The 22880-nt window shown below is 39.6% G+C and overlaps 1 pseudogene; it reads left to right on the top strand.

The window, feature by feature from the left end:
• The first annotated feature begins 5986 nt into the window (after nt 1-5986).
• Nucleotides 5987-6477, top strand: LOC128568493 (60S acidic ribosomal protein P1-like; annotated as a pseudogene).
• Nucleotides 6478-22880: the final 16403 nt, after the last annotated feature.

Below are 22880 nucleotides of genomic sequence, written 5' to 3'. Positions count from 1 at the left end.
CTGCTTTGTGAGAGGTACCTCTTCCACTTGTAAGGAATAGTTATGTAACATTCCTATTTTAGTTCCTTCGTATAACATTTTTGCAACTTACCTTTGTTAAATAAAATTTATAGGAGGCCATGTATTGGACTGAGCTCCTACATGAGGCCCCAGCAGACCAGCCCAAACCAGGATGGAGTCACTCATGCGAAGTGCCATGTAATCAAACTCAACTTAGAAACAAGCTAGTTTAAAAAAAAAAAGAAGAAAGAGAAGAGAAGAGAGGAGAGGAGAGGAGAGGAGAGGAGAGGAGAGGAGAGGAGAGGAGAGGAGAGGAGAGGAGAGGAGAGGAGAGGAGAGGAGAGGAGAGGAGAAGAGAAGAGAAGAGAAGAGAAGAGAAGAGAAGAGAAGAGAAGAGAAGAGAAGAGAAGAGAAGAGAAGAGAAGAGAAGAGAAGAGAAGAGAAGAGACGAGAAGAGAAAAGATATGGGGAAGGGAAAGAGGGAGGGGAGGGAGGGGGGAGGTTGGGCAGAGGGAGGGTGATAGGTGGGTTTACACCTGCGGTGCATCTTACAAGGGTACATGTGAAACTTACTAAATGTAGAATATCAATGTCTGAACACAATAACTAAGAAAATGCCAGGAAGGCTATGTTAACCAGTGTGATGAAAATGTGTCAAATGGTCTATAAAACCAGTGTATGGTGCCCCATGATCGCATTAATGTGCACAGCTATGATTTAATAATAAAAGAAAAGAAAAGGAAAGGAAAGGAAAGGAAAGGAAAAGAAAAGAAAAGAAGGGGATATGTATAGCAATCAATCCAAGGAGATCTAGTCACTCTGAGCTGGCATGTTAGGGAAGCCCCCTCAGGCTTAACCCTATAAGGAAAGTAACTTTGAAAGGACCAGTATAATTTTTGTTCCTTATCTCTCTCTCTCTCTCTCTTTTTTTTTTTTTTTTTTTTTTGCAGTTTTGGCCAGGGCTGGGCTTGAACCCTCCACTCCCAGTATATGGGGCCGGTGCCCTACTCCTTGAGCCATAGGCACTGCCCCTTTGTATCTCTGTTTTTCAGCCTTTTCTGCCTAAAAAGTCTACTCCCTTTGCTCAGCTCATCTGGTGCCTCTCTATTTTGTAGATGGAATGCTGCCTGATTCACAAATCACTAACAAAATCCAATTATAGCTTTGAAACTCAATAAATTTTTTTCTTTGACACCCTTAACTACACTTCATATGCTTTGATGGTAAAGATTGCTTTTACATTTCTTTATTTTTGAATGATATTAAGTATGACAGCTTCCACAAAATAGGCTTTAAAATATTTTTGTTAATTTGAAAATAGGCTTTTAACATTGCAATTTAGAAATAAGCATGAACTCCTAACCTTCGATAAAATCATTTTGAGTAGCAAAATGTCATTTGCCTAGCATTCTAGTAGTATCAGAGGAAGAGAAATTAATTCTCTTTTTATTAAAATTGGGGATTGGTGGGTGCATGAAGAGGAAAGGAAGAACAGACAATTCATGCCTCACATCAGAGGAATCATCTGATGTGTAGCTGAACGACGTTACTGAATCCTTGAACTACTCACAGTATATTGTCAACCTCCAGCATCAGCAAGCTGAAAATCAGACAATCTTCTATACTTCCTAACACCTGGCAGCTGGAGGCTGGTTACCTTACAACTGTGATGTTGTTCTGGTCATAGACACACAGTTTGCAGATTTTTCCCCATAAGATTTTTCACTTTTTACACCCCTATAGTGAATACATCAGCTAGAACATGTTCAATGTATAGTAAGTCCGTGGCTTTTGAATTTAGTGTTAGTAAACAAACTCTTCTTTAAATGACACCTTACTTGGAAGATCATTTCATGAAAATTTTGGAATATCAGAAAGAAATGAATTAACTTATGCTTGAATACTCTAAAATTTAGAGAAAAAGTCCTGGAGAATCGAAATTACGTGTCCTATTGAACATAAAGATAATTGTAAGAAGGAAATAGCTGTTCTCAATCTTATCAAAAGACAGACAAAGAGGAAATACTTAGATAAAATATCTTCCATCTATGTCAATATATGTGCCCATATTCCAGGAGGGCCTTTTTTTTGCCCTCATATTTGTGAGTGGGCAGCATGTGTGTTTTTTATTAAACCAGGCATCAAACATGTACGTACATGAGAAACTGTTGCCATAATCAAGACGGTGCACACGTCCATCACCTCTAAACGCTTTTGTGCTATCCCTCCACTCCCGCACCACAACCCAAACCCACCACCCCCAGATGGACACTGATAACCTTCTGATGCTACGGATTAGTTTTTATCTTCTGGAATTTTGTATAATTGAAATCACACATTATGTACTCTCTACAGTTTGACTCCTTCCACTTACCATAATGATTTCAAGATTCACCCAGTTCATTTGTCTGGATTGGACACTCCTCATGGTCGAGACCTCAGCATCAGGAATTATGACACCTGCATGGTATTGCACATGTGGACCTCCCCTGAGCCTCTCTGAAAGCTCTTATGAACCACAATGTAGATTCAACCTAATGACATGGTAATTAGTTTTAAGACTGTTCTAGGTAACCTCCCACACCCTAATGTACCTGTGCTGTTTGGCCTGCGACTAGGGAGTCCTGGCATTCTTTTGCAGTTGGTGCACCAAGTTCTGATTGGCAGATTGATAGAGCATCCCTCCTCACCCAGGTGTGGCAGTTACACGGGGCACCTGCCTCTGTCCCCCACAAGGGACTGGAACTCCTCTCTGTCTACCAAACACTGTGATAAGTCATTATTGGATAACCTAAAAGGGGCATCAGTGTTTTTAATCCTCAGAGCAGAGTATGTGTAAGATGAAGCAAATGTTTTCTTCCTGGTATTGCCCAGCTCTTAGAGCATAACTTCTGTGTCACTGTGTGTCCTAGTGTGACTGGTATACTTATGAGTAATGTCTGTTATTGAGCTAGTGATTAATATACCCCTTTCATCCTTAAAAATGCCCTAGGTTTAAAATAAAATCCATTAGCTATTATTCTAAGAAAATCCAAGTCCTTTACTTTCTTTTTATTTTTGCATTTTTTGGCCAGGGTTGGGTTTGAACCCGCCACCTCCAGCATATGGGGCCAGTGCCCCACTCCTTTGAGCCTTGGGTGCTGCCCAGTCCTTTACTTTCTTTTATTAGCAGTCCTCCCAATAGTCACAGTTTCATTCGGATATCAATTCAGCTTTGCTTCTCTACAAACCTATTTCCTTACATGTTCTTTTTTAGTTACTATATTCATGTTGTTGACTATAAAATCTAAAAAAAATGAGTTTTTATATCCTCCAGGTATAGTTATACGTAGTTGAGAATTATTTAACTTAATTATCATGTGATTTATTTAAGTTCATTATCATGAACCTGAAAGTGAAAATGACCTTTGACGAGCAGCAGAGAGTGCAGTCTGTGAAGTTCCCTCAAGGCGGAGATAAGACATCAGGGTTTGACAGATGCTGAATATATGTTCTTTCAAAAACTTGATAAAGTTACTTAAATTGATTTTTCCCTCTTTGAAACGCTAAGACTGATGCCTAAACTGTTTTTAGAAAATGTTCACATTTACTTGATATTCCTGCCAAAAGAGTTAGCGGAAATGAGAATATGTGTTTGAACTGGTATTAACGTTACCACCCAAGATGGAACCCACAGGGACTTGGATTTTATAGGTCCGAAATTTCCCTGTTGGTGCCAGAAAAAAGAAATACTTTTTAAAAGAAATTTTCTTGTACATTTGTACTTCTATGTGAGTTTTATTTACTTTTCACTATTTTTCTTCAGGTGAAGATGCATTTTGTAGTCTTTTATATTCAGGTCACATACTCAACTGCCAATATGCAAAGATAAATTCTTGACTCACTCTGCTTTCAAGCTGCATCTTCAATAGCAGTAGACATAATGTCACTGGTCACAGGGTCCTGGGAGGACTCAGAACCATAAAAATAAGCAAGAAAACAAAAGGAAGTAAAATTATGTTTTAAAAGGCATAACTATAGTTTGAGGCAACATGTGCGTGAACGTTCCTCATTATCTAGCTGGGTCCCTGGTGTCTGCAGCTGAGGGATGCTGGCTGATCAGTGCTTCTGTCAATTTTTTCTCTTTGGGAAAGACCCAACGAAATAGCTGTTATGTCTGTGGCTCTGTTTCTTTTTTTGTCTACACTTTGATGGGCAAGGGAGACAAAAAAGAGGTTATTGAAGCTACTCTGTATTTGACTCTTGGGAAAGATGCAGGGATCAGGAAGGGGAGATGTAGAGAGTCAAGGGCCATGTCACCAGTCTTACAACAAGAAGGCTGGAGGAGGTGGTGCTCACTCTTTTAGCTTATGTAGGAACCCAGTTTCCCAAGGATCTTCTGTTGCTACCACTTGGATCAGAGCAGGGAATGACTTTGGGCAGGTGTATTGCTAGATGGAAACAGCAGGGCTTGAAGAAGGCAGTGGGCTGCATCTCACCTGGGAAGGATTAGTGGGAATTTTAGCACGTGATGTGTTTCCCTCACAGTAATCCAGTTTCCCCCCTCTCCTTATGGCTCTTCACCAATTAAAGTTAAACCCACAGTTTTGTTGTCCCAGGGAACTAAAGAAGTGTATAGATATCCCTTAGATCAAAAATGCCATTTCTCATATTTGAGTCTAAAAGCAGTTTGTTTTGAACCCTTTGGGAAATAATGGCATTAAAATCTAGAGCTTGTTGAAACGAAGTTTTTAAAAAAATAAATTCCAAATTTGGCTTTATATATCAGGAGCAAAACATGGGGGTGTGAACATAAGTACTTATAATAAGCTACAGTAAAGAGATGAAGGAAGTTCTGATGGGAGAGAAGAGTCCATCCGATGGAAATAAAGAGTTTTCTAATCATTGTGGAGGAGGGAGGAGTATCCTAGCTACCCTCTCAGCACCAAGGTCCCTAGGATGAGGAGAGGGAAGCTAAAAAATAAGAATGACTCAAGAGCATAGGAGCTAACAGACTATGTCCACAGCATCAGTCAGGGAGAGCGCAGCCCTTGGCAAAGCCCCTGCCCAGTTCACTGTTGGTTTATAAGCAGCAGAGTAATCCCTGAGAGAAAGCCCTTGATCTGCTTTGCAGAATTCTGTACCCTTCAGGGAGGTGTGGAGAAAGCAAGGAGAAGTTATGGGCTTTCCTAGTGGAGCACTGAGGTATAGGACAAGCAAACCACGGTCAGTGATCTGTAAATACCAGCACAATACCACAGCCCCAGCCCAACTCAGCAAACCTGCACAGACCTTCCAGTAAGAAGGTAAGATGAAGGCATTTCAACAAAGGCCACCAAAGAGCAGAGAGTGGCCTGAGGAAGAGCCTGCCCTCCTCTCCAGCTATAAACATGCATTAGCTTCCCTTTACATTCAGATGCCAGTTTGGACAGAAAGTAAAAATCTTGAAAGGGAAAATTCACCCTGATAAGAAATTTGAACTCTAATATTTTACCTTTCATTGTCAAGTGCAATTATTTTTTCTGCCATGAGCAGGAATAAGGTTTCCAAGAAAAGATGAGGTAAGTTTTAGGGAATAAAGGAACTACATTTTGTCCGAGATTTAAATGACAGTGTACGCTTTCCAACCCCTCCTCACAGCAGCACACATTCCTGTGTCTGCAGTCATCACAGGCAGAGTTCCCTCACTCAGTCCCTCAGGGTTGAGTAAAGGCCTCCACTCTCCCTGAGTCACACCCCTGAACACCATGTTGCTCCCCTCTTGAGCAAATGCTCCTGCTGCCTTGTGCAGAGCAAGAATCTTCTGGAACAAGTAAATGAAGATAATGATGCCCTGTTGGTCCAGGTCACCCTCTCACCCTTTCTCTCACAAGGGGAGGGCAAGAGAATCAGACTCCTGTTTTGACTCTTCTTGAAACGTATTTCATTTTCATGAAAAGGAAACACAAGGCAGGTTCATGGAAGTATGTCCTTCATTCTGTATGTCTTATAAATAGTTCCATATAGAATGTTTATAAAAATCACAAAAACAGCTCTTTCCTCAGCTGCTTTCAAGGTGCTCGGTTCTCATCCGGCGACTAGCACCGTGCTGGGCAGCACTATCTCAGTACTCGCTCGCGCCCTGGCCTCCGTCTCAGAGCTCGCCTGCATTTACTCAGCCCTCATTTTGCATGATGATGAGGTGACCGTCACGGAGGATAAGATAAATGCCCTCATTAAAGCAGCTGGTGTAAATGTTGAACCTTTTTGGCCTGGCTTGTTTGCAAAGGCCCTGGCCAATGTCAACATTGGGAGCCTCATCTGCCACGTAGGCGCTGGTGGACCTGCTCCAGCAGCTGGTGCTGCACCAGCAGGAGGTCCTGCCCCTCCACTGCTGCTGCCCCCGCTGAGGAGAAGAAAGTGGAAGCGAAGAAAGAAGAATCTGAGGAATCTGATGATGACATGGGCTTTGGTCTTTTTGACTAAATCTTTTTTGTAAGGTGTTCAATAAAAAGTTGAATTCTGCTGTCATGCTTAAAAAAAAAAATCACAAAAATAATATTTTTAACTTCTAATTGATTCTAAAACATAAAATAAAAATCTTGATGCAATTCAGATTTCAAAAGTCAGTTAACTGGCTTATTGTACCCTCAATGAATCCCCAACAATAAAAAAAAAAAAAAAAAAGTCAGTTAAAACACTTATTTATAAAAGAAATTATACATATTTTTCACTTTTTAGATCAACTTAATAATATATATTGTTCACCGTTGTACAAATGAACTTTTATTTACCAGTTTTGAAAGTAATTTGAAAGCAATAGGTCAAATTATTGAATACATGCTATTTTTAAAAGACTACTTCATCATATATTATCTGTAATTTTTAAGTTTAATTTTTTAAGATAGATTGAAATCTTCAAGATACTTGTGAAGCAATTCTTTTTTTATTTATTAAATCATAGCTGTGTACATTGATATGATCACGGGGCATCATACACTAGTTGTGAAGCAATTCTATGATTCCCCTCCCCCAACTTTTCCCATCAATTGTCCATATATCATTCAATAGTAATTTTTAGTAACTCATCTCTATCAAGTATTTTTTTTTAAGTTTTAAACTTAATTTTCATAGAAGAGATTTTTTTTAATTTCTTACTCCTATTTTGTGGATGTATGTAACATTTATTTAGCTTATACCTTTGAAGTTACAAGCACACCTTTCATAGAGTGATTTGGGAACAAACACAACCATTTGTTGGTCTAAATGTGTCTCCCCTCCGAAGAGCTTGGCAGACTAGAGAAAAGCTGTCAACCATGAACGTTCAGCAAGGGCTGGGCACCAGTTGCTGTTCTGGAACAGGCAATGTTGGTTGGTATACAAAGTAGATGAACTGGTTGTACATGAGTAGATTTTCTTACAAAACCATTCCCAGCAAAGTCATATTGCATCACACAAGCAATTTTTACAGTGCCCACTAGTAGCATTGTTTATCATCAACAAAATCAGCTCAGTTTTCATGTGCCTGCTTTGTGGTTTCCAGCACAGTCACTTTATATATGATTGTGATTATTGTCTTTATATAGTTGCAAAAATCAAAAATCTGAAATCCAAAACTTGTTGAACACTGACATGACTTCTCAAGTTGAAACTTTCACACATAAGTACTTACCAAACTTTATTTCATTCACAAAAATATAAAAAATATTATGTAAAACTGCCTTTAGCCTATGGGTATAAGGTATATCTGAAATATAAATGAATTTCATATTTAGACTCGAGTCTCATCTATTCTATTCTATTCTCAAATTTGGAAAAAAATTCTAAATTTGAACCACTTCTGGTCGTGAGGATTTTGGATAAGAGGTAATCTGTAATCTATTTCCCATCTAGTCTTCTAACTTTGAGATACTGAGTAAGTTCTAGTCTTTTATACACATTGGGCACTCTGGCTTTTTATTTAACTCTATCCTGCTTTTCTGGGACTATTCCTAATTTTCTTGCCACCAATTTTTTCCTATTGTTGACTACTCCCTGAATCAATTCTATTCATGTTTTAGGTAAGTAGTTTTCCCCGAATGTTAAAAAATCAATAAAACAGGGCACTGTGATAGTTAATTTTCTCTGTTAACTTGACTGGGCCCTGGGATGGCCATTATTTCTGGATGTGTCTATACAGGTGATTCCAGGTAAGATTACCATTTGGATCAGACTAAGCAAAGCAGATTGCCCTCCCTATGATTTTATCTAATCTGTTGAAGGCAGAACAAATAATGGAGTAAGGGAGAATTTATTCTCTCGCTTCTTTTCAAGTTGGGACATCAGTGTTCCCCCTACATTTGGACCGACAATCATACCATTAGTTCTCTTACTTTTTAGGCTGTTAGACTTACACTGAAACTATACCACCAGCTCTCTGGGGGTTCCAGCTTGCAGAGGACAGTCATGCAGTTTTTTAGTCTCCACAAGTGCATGAGATAATTTCTTATAATAAATCTCAATCTTGGCCAGGTGCTGTGGCTCACACCTGTAATCGTAGCACCCTGGAAGGGTGGTGCCTGAGGAGTGCTTGAGCTCAGGAGTTTGATACCAGCCTGAGAAAGAGGGAGACCTCATCTTTAAATAGAAAAAAATCAGGCAGGCATGGTGGCAGGCCCCTGTAGCTCCAGCTACTAGAGGTTGAGGCAGAAGGCTCACTTGAGTCCAGGATGTTTGAGGTTGCAGTGAGCTATGATGATGCCACTGCACTCTATCTGGGATAACAGAGTAAGACTTAGTCTCAATAAATCTCTCTTGTTCTCTCTCTCCCCACATACAGTATACACATACATATCCTCCTATTGGTTCTGTTTCTATTTTTGTTTCTCTGAAGATCTTGATCCTACAGGAACCCATCAATCGGATTGGAGGCTGCCTTACACTAGAAATGGGCCACCAGGTTCAACTTTGCTAAATTTTAAACTTTCAGTTGTCTGATCAGGGCAAGGTATAGGTGGACTAGGACCATAAAAACATAGTCAGAAGGCTTAGAAAAGCAGATATTTATCCATACATATTTTAATATTTTAGCAATATTTTAGCTACCTGTGTGTGTTGTAGGTAGCTACAAGAGCAACCTCAAACTCCTGGACTGAAGTGATCCTCCCACCTCAGCCTCCAAAGTAGCTGGGACTACGGGTACATGCCACCAGGCCTGGCCAATATTTCTGTTTTTAGTACAGACAGGATCTTGCTCTTGCTCAGGCTAGTCTTGGAGTCCTGAACCCAAAAGAATCTTCCTCCCCTGGCCTCCCAGAGTGCTAGGATTGCAGACATAAGCCACCATATCCAGCGTGTTTGGTAATAGTTGAAGTTGGTAGTGGGAATGCGGAGTTCATTATACTGTTCTCTCTACTTTTATATATGCTTGAAATTTTCCATAATATGAAGCTTTTTTCTCTTCATTTTTTTATCTTTACTTTAGACATAATTATATTTCTGTTTCAAATGTATCTTTTAAAATAGAAAATAAAACATCATTGGGATAGTATGTATATCCCATTAAAAATAAAATCAGTCTTAAAATAGCAAGCTCTTTCTCATAACCATTCCAGCCTTTATTTGCTATTTACTCATGGTTGTTACCTTTATGATAATAGGAAAAAATTACCTTGGGCTCATCGTCAGAGTTAACAAAATTTAGAGAATTTCTATTCGTTAATTCATTTAATACACGTCAAGTACCTCCTCTGTACTGGCAACAGGATAGCAGGATTACTCATGTTAAGGCATATAAATATATCCCTCCAAATCTCACTGGGGAAGCATCAAATCTGGGGTGCACTTTAGCTATTTCCTTGCTGGGAGATCAACGTGTACAGCTTCCCTTATTAAAATGTTTCTGAGCTTTACTTTCTGGCAAGAAATGTACTATTTAAAAGAATAATGTATTTTCATATTCTGAGTATTTAAATGTATTGATTTCTGTATGTAGCCCATCATCAAAGGGAGTTAGCTCAATAAGACATATTAATAAGTTTTTGAAACTGGCCTAGTATCTAACATATGTAAAGAAGATAAAAATATTAATTGTAGAATGGTACATTCAAAAATACATAAAAGTTGATGAGACACTATTGTCATATCTGGAATTTGATTTTGCCCTACTTATAAACTCATAAGTTATCCTATTGTGGTTTCATGGATGCTGGCCAAAGATACAGACCCCTGGACTTTATTGGGGGCATCTACTGCTTTTATAGCAAACAGTAAGCAAGCCCATTAAGCAAGTGTATTTTGTCTGGGGAAATACACTCACCTCATCTCTCAGAAGACATTGCAATTTTAAATATATTCTAGACTAGAAACTTGGCCAAAGAACAACTATAGACATTCCCAACTCTGTTGAACTAAACTCTGTAATCTGCAATTGTGTTTTCTTGTTGAAGCTATTTGGCATGACAATTCCTAATTCCATTCAGTTTTAAAACATGTATAGCAAGATATAATTTTTCAATAATAAATTTCTAGTCGGCCCACATCTATAATCCTGGCACTTTGGGAGGCCGAGACAGGTGGATAGCTTGAGCTCAAAAGTTCAAGACTAGCCTGAGCAAAAGTGAAACCCTGTCTCTATTAAAAATAGAAAAACTGAGGCAAGAGGGTTGCTTGAGCCCAAGTTGGAGGTGGCTGTGAGCTATGATGCCATGGCACTCTACCCAAGGCAACAGCTTGAGACTCTGTCTCAAAAAAATGAAAGAAATCAATAATAACAATAATAATAATAAATTTCTGGTTCTGAGACTTCATTCGACCTGGTGCTGAATACTTAAAAATGAGTAAAACTCAGGGCTTTTACAGCTGTTTCAGATTTAACACTCAGTCATGTTGAGTCACCCACTTGCCCAGGGTTTGACGCTTTGGGAGCTTATACAAATCCTGCTGAGGGGGGAGTAAGGAAGGGAAGAGAAGGAAGATGTTCACTTCTTGGTCCCCTGGGGTTCTGGGCTGTCTCCTGTTATACACGTCATTCCTTTCATGTGTAAACAGGCCCTTGGACTGATGGTAAAGTCATGAGCAAAAGAGAAGAGTAGACCAGTTAACAGACAAGAGGACCCCACCACACAAGATTAACCAACTGCAGCTTGATGACCAAAAGTGCCCATATGAGGAAGATAAATAAGAGTCCAACGCTTGCAAAGTTAAAAGCCACTTGTTTTCAATTTTTTTCCTCCTATATGAAGCCCAGCATGGCATATATATACAGTTGTTCATAAATTTCATGGCAAAAAGCAATCTAGAAAGAATAAACTACACAAAATATTACTTGCAATGACCAGCAGAGGGCACTTTGCACAAATGAATGAAATAATGCCGCCAACACAAGGTTTTACTTAAAGAGTTCTCTGTGACTCTATTTCTACATTTTATAACCCAATTTATGCTCTATGTCTCCTGAAAATTCCTTCTGATTTAAGGATAATTTTGATTATATATTTTCTTGATAAGTGTTCCCCACAAAATAATATCCTAAGTGGCTGAGATACTGATTTTCCCATACAAGGAACCAGGAACAAGTCCAAACAAATATGGAATAATTATAAGAGAGAAGAATTTATCTTCGTAGACAATTTCCAAAAAATTAACACTTTAAAGGAATTAAAATGTGTGGAAGCAATCTTTCAGAAGAAGGAAAGCTCATATATTTATTGAAATTTTCACGTAAGAAAGTTCTCTCCTTTCCATTTCTTATACACGTGTATAGTTTTTGTCAGATTGTGAGACATGTCCAAAGAATTCACCATTAAACACTCTAAAGCAAGGGAAAGAATATGACTCTGTCATAAAATGGAAAACTATACTGTATTTCCCAGAAGAAAAGAAACTCAAATTCTATGTATTTCCTTTTTTGGCCTAGCATAGACATAAACAGCAACAAATTGGCCAACCATGCACTTCAGGCATATAATTTTCTTTTTTCCTAACGTGGACACTCCCTGGGAAAATACAAATAACTTCTAATTTCAAAGCCCTTCAACACAAAAAGAAAGTAGGCCACCTTGACCAGAGCATAAAATAATCTTTTCCAAGAGGACTTGAATGAGTGAGCACTTTATGACCCAAGGGAAAAATACATACCAAGATTTTTTACTACTTTATTTTGTTTCATTTTCAAATACTTTTTATAACTATGAAAAAAATATTGATGAATTGATTTTTCCTAAACAAAACCATCATGTATTTTAATTTTAGCCTGAAAGTGGTGGGGACTTGCTTGGAGGATGTTGCCCAATGTTTTCAACTTTGGAGTAATATTTCCACTCCTGAGGCATGAATTTTACCCTTATAAAGTCACCTACAAATTCCAAACTGTTTTTATCCTACTAGAACAGATTGTAAGGATAAAGAAATGGTTTATTTTACACTACAGTAACTGTAATCAGCTTTAGTTCAGGGACGTAACTACCTTCATTGAAGGAAGTATGCTTTGCTCTTGGCTGATAATTCACTTTCCATGTCATCAGCAGTAATAATCAATACCTGGTCCATTATCCTCTTTACTATCTTCCAAGGTTGATTTAATTATTCCTGTTTTAGAAAAGAAAAGGCTGAGGAGGCCGGGAAAAGTTAAGAGACTCTCAGTACAGAGCAATTAGTAGCAAAAGCACAACTGTCGCCAGCTATGTCTGGCTCTTAAACCATTTCTGTCTCCACCAGACCTCACTTTTATTTTTGTGAATTATTTTACCAAATTTATACATAAACGCCATTTTCTTTTAATAGCCATAGTAACACCTTCCCTACTTTTCTATATTTCAATTTTGGGCAAAAAAGTTTTAAAGCAAATTAATTTTTTAGCAATCTTAGTAAGAATTCAGAAAGTACTATGAATTAATACTTTAAAAAGGCACACTTGAATTACTAGACTGAGTACATAGTGTAATGTACATTTTGAAAGAGATCTTGTTATTAATAAAATATGGCATTTTTTTATATTTACTTATATATTTTATTTTAAACTTAAGTTCTTGAGACAGCATGTACAGGTATAGGCAATAAAGCATAGATTGCAGGGATCAGTGAGAAGACATAGGTTGCAGGCAGTTTTCCAAATTCAAACTACCCTGTTTCCTCGAAAATAAGACAGTGTCTTATTTTAAGGTGTGTTCCCAAAGATGTGCTAGGTCTTATTTTCAGGGGATGCCTTATCTTTCCTGTAAGTAGGTCTTATTTTCAGAGGATGTCTTATTTTTGGGGAAACGGGGTAGGTAACATAACAGACTTTGGAAATTCTAAGGCTTATTTTTAAAAGAATAGGTACCTAAAATCTCAGAAGAACATAAAATTCTTCTGCATAGTCACCAACTTTCTTAGAGCCTTCAGTGTCAAATAACAGGGGAAGTTTTCCATGTGGGCCACTGGGGCCATTCCTTGACAGCAGGGTTCAAAGCAGCTGAACCCAGAGGAAAATACCCGGACAATGAATACATAGATGATAGAATTCTGGGAGCTTCAAGCCATCTCAGACTAATTCCCTTCTCTAGCTCCTTCCCTGCCCTCCCTTGTAGCAGTTAGTCCCCCAGCCTAGTCTGTGTTTCTGAAGAGGCAGGGCCTGCTGAGTGGCCAGAGGGCTAGTGTGTCAGAGCAGAGGCAGGGCCAGGAATTCTCTGTCTCCCCATCTCCTTGTGGACCTGGGTGAAGTCCTGATTGTCCAGCCAGGACCTGGTTCAAGGACTGCTTGGCTGGTGGGAATAGGAGGATCTTGCATTCCCTCCAACATGTCAGTCCACTTGTTCTCTTTACATGAGCTGACCCAATGCCTGAAGAGAGAATGTTAGATCTGCCTGGCTGTTCCCTGGTCCCCTGGTTCCCAGTGTCAAGAATGAGTACCGATAGTGAGTTGAGCCAAAGATGGAGCAATCACAGATGCAGAGCAATCTTACACAAAAAGTTTATCACACCAAAGAAAGAAGGGAAGCAAGAAAGGGTGCTATACAAAGTGAAATACATTCCAGAGAGAGAGGAGCAGGTTTCCATTAGGGGAGCATGTTGTCTTTTTTGTGCTCACTAGTTTGCCCCGGTCTTTCTCCTGACAGGATTGGTTGTTGTTTCCCTCCTTTTGGGGTGATTGACAGGGTGGGGTTTTAGAACGGATTACAAAATAGGTTGCATAACCCGTTGGCTATCTAACACTCGTGGTCTCCCTTTCCACCCATGCTTCTTCCCCAGGATCCTTCATGCAGCTCCACTCATGCTATGCTAATTAGATGGTAATGAGCACTAGGTGAGTTCAAGATCACTGGGAACTCCTTACGAAGTATGTTCACACCAGGGGACAATTCCTAGCTACCATTCTCATTCCCCCTCTCCAGCCTTTGCCACTTCCTTGCCACGTGTTTACCCACCTCCATACCTTTCAAGGGAATCTACCATATCTTGTTCTGCCAGCCCCCTCCCAGCACTTCCTTCTATACTGGGGTCGCCCCATGAGTGGCAGCAAGAGAGAGAGCTGGCTGCGGGTATCTCCCCACTCCAGGCCTCCTGAGCCATGGGCTGAACTGGGGCTCTCTCCTCCTTCCAGCTCCGCCTGCTCAGCTCTGAGGCTTCTGGCCTCCGGGGCCTCTGGCCCTCACCCTTTTAGTCAATGAGCGTGGCAGAGAAGTTCTAGCTCCAACTTCTGTACTTACTGGCTGTGTGACATTGGAAATCACCTCACCTGTCTGAGACTGAGTCTCCTCACCTATAAAACAAGAATAATAATAGTTCTTATCTCCTTGGGTTGGTGGCTGCATGTATAGTTTTTAGCATACTGCTTGGCAAAAATAAGTTCTCAATCAACGTTTAGTTTAACCTCCTCCTATTATTTTCTATTTATTTTTTTCAAATGCTTACTTTGTTTTCCCAGTGATTCTATGCATGGTTTTCACATGATCATAGATATTTGTGTAGTTTTGCCTGGAGCAAGCCCCTGAAAACCACCAGCTCTCAAGAAACATTTCTGAATAGGTTATAAATATAGATAGATTTGATGATTGTGATCATTTAGAAAAGGTGATCTCACAAAGCAGCTCACTTTTTTACTGACTTGACACCACACTGAGGTTTTTTTTTAAAGGAGAGAAATAACTCTATTTACGCATTAAAATAATTAAGCAAGTATTTAAAATTCATTATTTTGAAACAAAAAATAAAGGTGGTTAAAAAATAACTATTATTTTCAGTTTTCTTTAAGGAATACAAAAGTTTTTCTTTAATTGATCAACTGGATTAAATTCAAATAATACTGCTGTTAATATAATTAAGTAAAGCAATGATACCAAACTGTATTGTAACCTGGGACGTTACAGAGAAGCAGTGCCATTGCAGACATGAGTAAATTCTACCCCACTGAGCAGCACAGAACTTGAAACAATTTAAGTTTCTCTTGGTGGTCTTCTTGGCCCTGCATGCATCCTTGCAAGCATCCTTGTCTCTCAGTTACAATAAAAGATAAAACAAATCCCAACTGTGAGCTGCAGCTTGAAAGACACTCATGAGTGACTAGACCCGGAGGGGCACACGGCTGATAGAACTGGCAAGTTGTCATGTTTGAGAATCTTCTCAAGGGCACAATCGCATATACATGTTAAAATTGTGGGTTTTGTCATCTAGAAAGGAAAATTAAGTGAGATTCTAATCTGAATGTCATACCTTCAAGATTCTTCTCAGCAATTTGAAATGTTTTTCTTTTTAAGTCAGAGTTTCACTCTGTCACCCTGGGTTGAGTGCCATGGTGACAAGGCTCACAGAAACCTTAAAACCATAAACTCTTGGGTACGAGAAATCCTCATGCCTGTTTCCCAAGTAGCTGGGACTATAGGCACCTGCCATAACTCCTGCATAATTTTTCTATTTTTAGTAGAGATGGGTCTCACTCTTGTTCAGCTGATCTTGAACTCATGAGCTCAAGCGATCCGCCCATGTCAGCCTCCAAGAGTGCTACAATTACAGGCATGAGTCACCATACCTGGCCAGTAATTTGAACTCTTAAGCAGGGGTCCTCAAACTTTTTAAACAGGGGCCAGTTCACTGTCCCTTAGACTGTTGGAGGGCCGGACTATAGTTTAACAAAAACTATGAACAAATTCCTATGCACACTGCACATATCTTATTTTGAAGCAAAAAAAACAAAACGTGAACAAATACAATCACACTGCCGCATGTGGCCCGTGGGCTGTAGTTTGAGGACCCCTGTAAGTGTTAGGTAGATAGTGAGGACCTCTGGCTCTCCTAGGAACAAAGGCAGGTGCCCTGCCTTGCTGCTGTGCCACCTTGATGCCACCCGGAACAGCTGCCACAGCGAGGGAAAGCAGGGATGACCTTCCCAATGTAGGGAATTCCCCAGCCTGTGGGCCAGGCAGCCCAGGCACAGCAGGGGCTGGAAAGTCACCTAGAGCAACCTAAGGCTGATTATTATTAACTGTCCATGCAAGTGATTTGCTGGTGGTGTTTGAACCATGAGAAGGGTTCAATCTAGACAATGTAAAACAGTACCCTAGACCATAACCACAGCCTCTTGTCACAACAGGGGCCTGTTCCTCGTCCATGGTGAATGTGTCTTGGTCTTTCTCTAGAAACCTATCTTGCCCTTCCTCAATAAACTTCACTCCCTGCCTGCTTTTCTTTTGATGTCTGGCCATTCTTCCGCCAAGAGCACACCAAGAACCGTGAAGGGACTACCAACAGCCCAACATTAAGTAGTAGATAATCACAGAATGTCTAAGAAGTTTCTGGAAACATAAATTTAAGTTCAAAAGGTTTACAATCAACTATGGTTCAAGATTAGCTACATTTAGAAAAAATCATAGAAAGAAGTGAAATATTTTTTCTTATCACTTTTTATTTAAAACATTATTTTCCAGAGTGAAGATAATTTTTTTTACTTTATTTTTACTTTATTTTCCAGAGTGAAGATAAATATGAAGAAAATAACAAAGTTTATCTGCTATCTCCAGTATTTAAAAACGATTGCTGGTAATAATACTGTAAACATCCTTCCTCTAGGCCCAGGGACTATTGCTGCAGTTAGGGAGCATGTGAGATTTTGAGGATTAGAATTATTTTAGACTCTCCAGACCAAGGAGAAACATGCATGCCTAAACAGCTGGCCAAATGAGGGGCTTTTTTAGCCCAAGTGGCACAGACATCCATCCCAACCATAATTTACTGCTTTCTGTAGACATAAAAGAAAATTACAGAGAGATATCAAGATATCTGGTGACAGGGCTAACAGGCCAATAGGTAACTGAACCACAAGCTCTATTCCCCTGGGATTTCTGTCTAGAAAACCAAATTAATTGCACTAACTAGACTGATTCAAGAAACTATTAATTCATGAAACTATTTGGAAGAACTTTACCTCTGAAAACAAGAAAATGCAATGTGATCCATAATTGAGTAATTAAAAGCCATTCTACTGGCTACATCAGGAACTGTTGGGGACATCAAAGACTGCCTATGGCAGACCTGAGGGCCCAGAGAGCCTGGCAAAGTCCAACCAATTGACCTTATAGTCTGGGAAGGGACCCCTATTTATACAATAGCATATCAGCAAAAGATGTTTCCCCAAGGACAGGCAAACCGGAACATAGTTGGTGTACCTCTGAGTATATTTTTGTCTGTGGGGTCAATGGAAAGAAAAAAGCAAAACAAAACTTCTTGGGCCTCTGATTGTCTAAGCAGCTGGACAATGGGGACTCTTGCTTGCTGGAAATCCTTACTACCCACTTTTAAGTCCATATCAGCAAAAAAATTTCCCATAAAACCAGCTCACTAAATTGGCTTCATGGGTGACTAGAGGAATTTTGGGTGGAAATTCCATCTGGGGGACACTGGGCCAATATTTCTTGGGAAGGATCTTAGAAGGCAGAGACACTTCTTTTGATATACTTTGCTACACTGGTGGTGAGAGGGTAGCAACTCAATAATATGTACTAAAAATTTCAGTTACAAGCCCAGCACTTTCATTCTTCCTCATGCCTAAACTGTGTTTTGTTTCAGCAGTTAGTACCCAGGTAGATGAACATCCTGATTCCAACAAGACTGAGGAATGAATTAAAAAGAGGGGAGAAATTACAACTAACTCCGTGAACAAATTTAAATCACCACTATATGTTCTTTATAACCTTCTCCCTGAACCAACTACTTGCCATTTTGAGTTGTTTTTCAGAAATGAAGGATTTTCTGTAAGACAAGAGTTGATATTCTGAAGATCCCAGGGCAGATTTTCTAATTCTAGGACTCACTGTACCCCTAGACCAGCCATTCTCACAAAACCCATATACCTCCATTAGTTGGAAAGACTAATGAGGTAGCTTCTTCCAATCTCCCAACAAGACAAGACATCTCTCATATTAAAAAATTCCTTTTTTCTTTTGTAAAGGAAAAAACCCATAATAAAAGAAATGCAAGTTGAAATTAACAAAATACGTATTTCCATTTATCAGGTTTATAGAGATCAAAATGTCTGTCCACACCCTGTATCCTGAGGGGGATCCGGAAATTAGGTATTGATACTTCCATATGCTGTTGATAGGAGTGTACACTGAAATAATCCTCTCGGACGGCAATTTATCAGTGACTAGCAAATGAATTATCTTTTAATTTAAACAGTCTATATTTCTCATTTATTCTATATACATAAGTATGAGCTCAGAGCTACATATAAAAGGATATGCATTGCAGCATTGCTTGTAATAGCAAAAGATTGAAAAAAACCTAAGAATGTACAGAAGATGAATTCTGTAGATATTAGCAAAAAGAAGTCCATCCTGCTTGTACATAATAATTGCTAAGACAGGTGGACAGATATAGGAGGAAGCATAAAAGACAAGGTCCCAGTGCTCTATTAATGTGTTCGGGGGATAAATATGAAATATACGTCTATGCAGATGTGTGTGTAAACACACAGGCGGAAGAATTCACAAGAAAACGGTAAGAGACACCCAGGGGTTAGCTGGTATCTGAGGGGCAGGAGTGAAAGGGAAACTTGTTTTTCACTAAATGCCTTTTTTTAATTTTTATGTCGTGTGCATTGTTTACTTAGTTGTTTTTTTGAATAGAGACCTTGCAGTCAAACAGCTCGGCATCGGTTCCATTTCTTCTGGTTCTTATAATGAGGCTAATGCCCTAAGTAGCAAGTGTTTGCCACTCTTCACAAATCCTGAATAACGGCAATGGTTGTGTTAGATTCGCAGGCGTTCTGATGCTACAAGGGGTCCCTGGGGCCTGGGCTTCCTAGATGACATGGCAACTATTGCTTTTGCCACCCAGTATTCCTCTCCTTCTTCCCGCAATTACATTCAGATATTCCTCTGGAGAGCTGCCATCTTTCCGATTCTCAAATATGGACCTGAAGCTCCCTGTCGGGGGCTGACACGGCGTCAAGACCTGGCCATGGGAGTTCTGCATCGTGTATCCGTAGCGGGGTAGAAAGCGATAATTTTGCATGATCGTTTGCAACATGTCATGAACAGTGCTGTTCTCATCTCCACCTCTTCCTGCCCAGGATAATACACTGCTCACTGTTGGAGAGCACATTTCATTTTCCATGTGGCCCCGACTCACAGGAAGCTGGTTTCCTGCTGTATCACAAATACCATCTTCAAAAAGCCATTACGTGTCTTCTGGACGATGAGGGAAATGCTAAGATCTACAGATCCTGGGGGCATTAACACATCTCTGTAGTTATTTTACCAAAATTTGCAGTGTTTTGAAGTACGACGTGGTGTCTTTCCAGGTGTGGCTTTGTGATTCCGCCACCCCCAGCATCTGGGATGAGATTCTACTTGTGAGTCTAGCGGAAATGGCACAGAGAGGGTGAAACCGGAGGCGAGTCCGCGTCCCGGGTCGGTGGTCCCGTCACACGCGGGAGAAGGAGCGACATCTGCTGGCCGGGGAGGGTCAGTGAGTTTAGTTGGGAGGTATGCTAAATTTTCCAAATCGTCTCAAGGATCACTTCTCCAATTTTCAAAGTCTTGTTCTATTCCAAGCAATGCATTTTTCCTATGAGAAATCTGGAAAAATCTTTGAATTCAACCTATGTTATAATTCAACAAGCCATAAGACCCATCTCTGTGACTGATTTTTGGCTACCTCAGCCCAGCAGCCACAAAAAAGAAGATTCTTTTTAAGCTGCCTCTCTAACCACACTGAGTGCATAATTTGAAGTCCTGAATTTCTCATTTCTTTTTTCAATCTATCCAGTGACGTTTTCAGCATCCAATTTATCCCTATTCGTTATGTCCTCATGCTATGCAATGGGCCTTATCCTTCCGTCTACCAAAACTGGGTTTTCTGTTTCATTCCAGGTGAATACAGGTCTTGCTTTACCACCACCTGCCAAAAATGACTATTATCCCATCCTTTACTGGGATCATTACTCACTTCAATCTCAGGTAGGTTGAATTCCTAACCTACTGACCTTCAACTTTATCAAACAGGATTCAGTTACAGATAACAGAAAACACTCTATTTCAAGCAGAAAAGAATTTAAATCAGAGAATTAAGTCCTTATGAAGTCATTGAAGGAGATGAAGGAAGTCTAGTCTGGACCTCAGAGAATAACTGCAGGTTCTGTGACACTGGCCTACCTGTGGGCTGGGAAGGGGGACACTGCTACCTAGACTATGTTCAGGAAAGTAGGGAATCTGCAAGCTGTCCCTGGAACTGTCGCTTTCGTGACATTCACTTTAGTTCCAATTCAGGGATCCTGAAGGTGCAACTGTCAGCTTCAAAGCTATCCTCCATGCCCAAGGCCATGTACTATACCCCAGACCCAAAGCTTGCAACCTCATCTGCAGCTGAAAATCCCAATCCCTGTGCAATCATGTTTATCAGAAGATCTGCAGAAACTAAAAAAAAAGAACCTCTGTCTTAACTTCAGTTTCAAATTTTGTACATCCCATCTCTTTGCAGAACCTAATTCTTGAACCTCAGCTCCAGGGGTCTCTGAGGTACAGATTTTAGCTTTCCCACCTCTGCGGTTTAGGAAGGCCTTCGAGAAGAGCCATATCCCCCATCAAGCAAAATTCTAAAAGCTTGAAACAAATGACCTCACTTATGCTTGGATTTGTAATAGATGTGGTTCTTGGATGCTTCAGATTTATAAAATGTTCATAATCTAAATTTTGAGTTTCAAATAAGCTTAAGCACAATGTTTTTCTCAGCTAACTTTCAATGAGTTGGGCCTCTGCTAATGCTTGAACTTCTCGCTCTGTGTGGTCAAAGGATAAACTCTAAGTAAAGGAAATTAACTTCTAGGGATTTGTGAACTGAAACAGTCGAAAAATACAGCTTCAAATAGTATAGGTGAAACAGTCGGCTGTTACCTGCTGGAATAGGTTTTTTGTTTTCTCTGTTTGCTTCTTAGAAAACGTACGGGGTTTTGTTTATTTACATTAACTGACAGAGAAGACAAATTATACATGATTAGGTACAGTAATTTCCTGAAATAATGAATATTAAATTTTCTGTGGAAGGGCAAAGTAGAGGAGAGGAGAGGTCTGAGACACATGGCATCCTTATGCAGCAGCTGGTCCATTTGCAAAGCAGCTAAAATCCCTGCCAACTCTCAGATAAGATCGGGACAACCACATTTGATGGGTGAGTGTTTTAAAAATATTAAACAATCTTGAACTGCATGAGTTCACTTAAACAGAAAAGTAATATGGACAAAGAGGGAAAAAAATCTTTATACCTTCAAAATTGTTTGTGTTGATGGTTTGAATATAAAAAGCAAAAATGAATTGAGCATGGGTATATCCAGTGGATTGGAGGAACAGGCGGGTAGGAAACTGAAGTTATGACCATTGGTTTTTAGAACCCAATAAGAGTACAGCAGTGAAAAGTTATTCAACGTCCCTTCTTAATTTTTATATGCACTTGGGCACATCTGAACACATACTTTGGAGATGAGCCAACCCATTCACAAATTTTTTTTTAATTAACTTCTGCAACTAGGGTATCCATTTACAATTTGTTTGCTTTCATATATATTCTAAATTTTTACAAATTGGTTCTGTACATTGCCATCTTAGAGAGAATAACAAGGAAACTCAGTGAGAGAAGAATATCCCAGCCCAGGTCTGGACACTATGGCTGAGAACCATGCCCGCTGCATTGCTTGGTTGAGCAGCAATCGTGTGGCCCTCTGACCCACATATTTTCCCCCTTCTTCAGGGCCCTGGGCTTATTTCCAGTTATTTAAAACTGACCCCCTCCCCAATCACACAGTCTTTTTTATTTTTTTATTTTTTTGGAGTTTTTGGCTGGGGCCAGGTTTGAACTCACCACCTCCAGTATATGGGGCCGCTGCCCTACTCCTTTGAGCCACGGGCACCGCCCCTCACACAGCCTTCTTCACATGACTTGAATGTGATTTGTGCACTTACATATTCAAAAGTGTCATTTAATAGATGGTTTATTACCATGGTATATAAAAACAAAACAAAACATGAAAGTAGAGTAGGGAAAGAAAAGAGACAAACAATTGGTTAGGAGAAAGGGGGAACGAAGAATGTAGGTGAATTCAATTCAGTGTTCAATTTGAAGAAAACATACACTCTGTCTTTCTCAAATCTGCAGAGTGAATCCATCTATAAATCTCTTCTAGCATACAGACATGAATTAACCCACCAACTTTCCAGCAGACTGGTGTCTCCACCCAGCTACTCATTCCAGAGTTATAGTTACTGACTCAAATGCCTTGGCCATTGTAAGAAAATTCCACAAGTAACAATTACTGTACTTGGCAGGAAGCCTGGTACCCAGCTAGAACTTTATTTTTTCTATTGAATTAAAAATACATTTCTAAAATATTTTTCAGATTTATTGCTACTTAGGAGAGCGTATTATCAAAATATAAAGTGAAGAAAGAGCTAAAAGAATCAATTAAAGCTAACAGA

This window comes from Nycticebus coucang, chromosome 17 (assembly GCF_027406575.1).
Source record: "Nycticebus coucang isolate mNycCou1 chromosome 17, mNycCou1.pri, whole genome shotgun sequence".
In the NCBI taxonomy this organism is placed as follows: domain Eukaryota; kingdom Metazoa; phylum Chordata; class Mammalia; order Primates; family Lorisidae; genus Nycticebus; species Nycticebus coucang.
The sequence above is the reverse complement of the archived record's forward strand: the minus strand, read 5'-3'. Positions and strand labels throughout refer to the sequence as shown.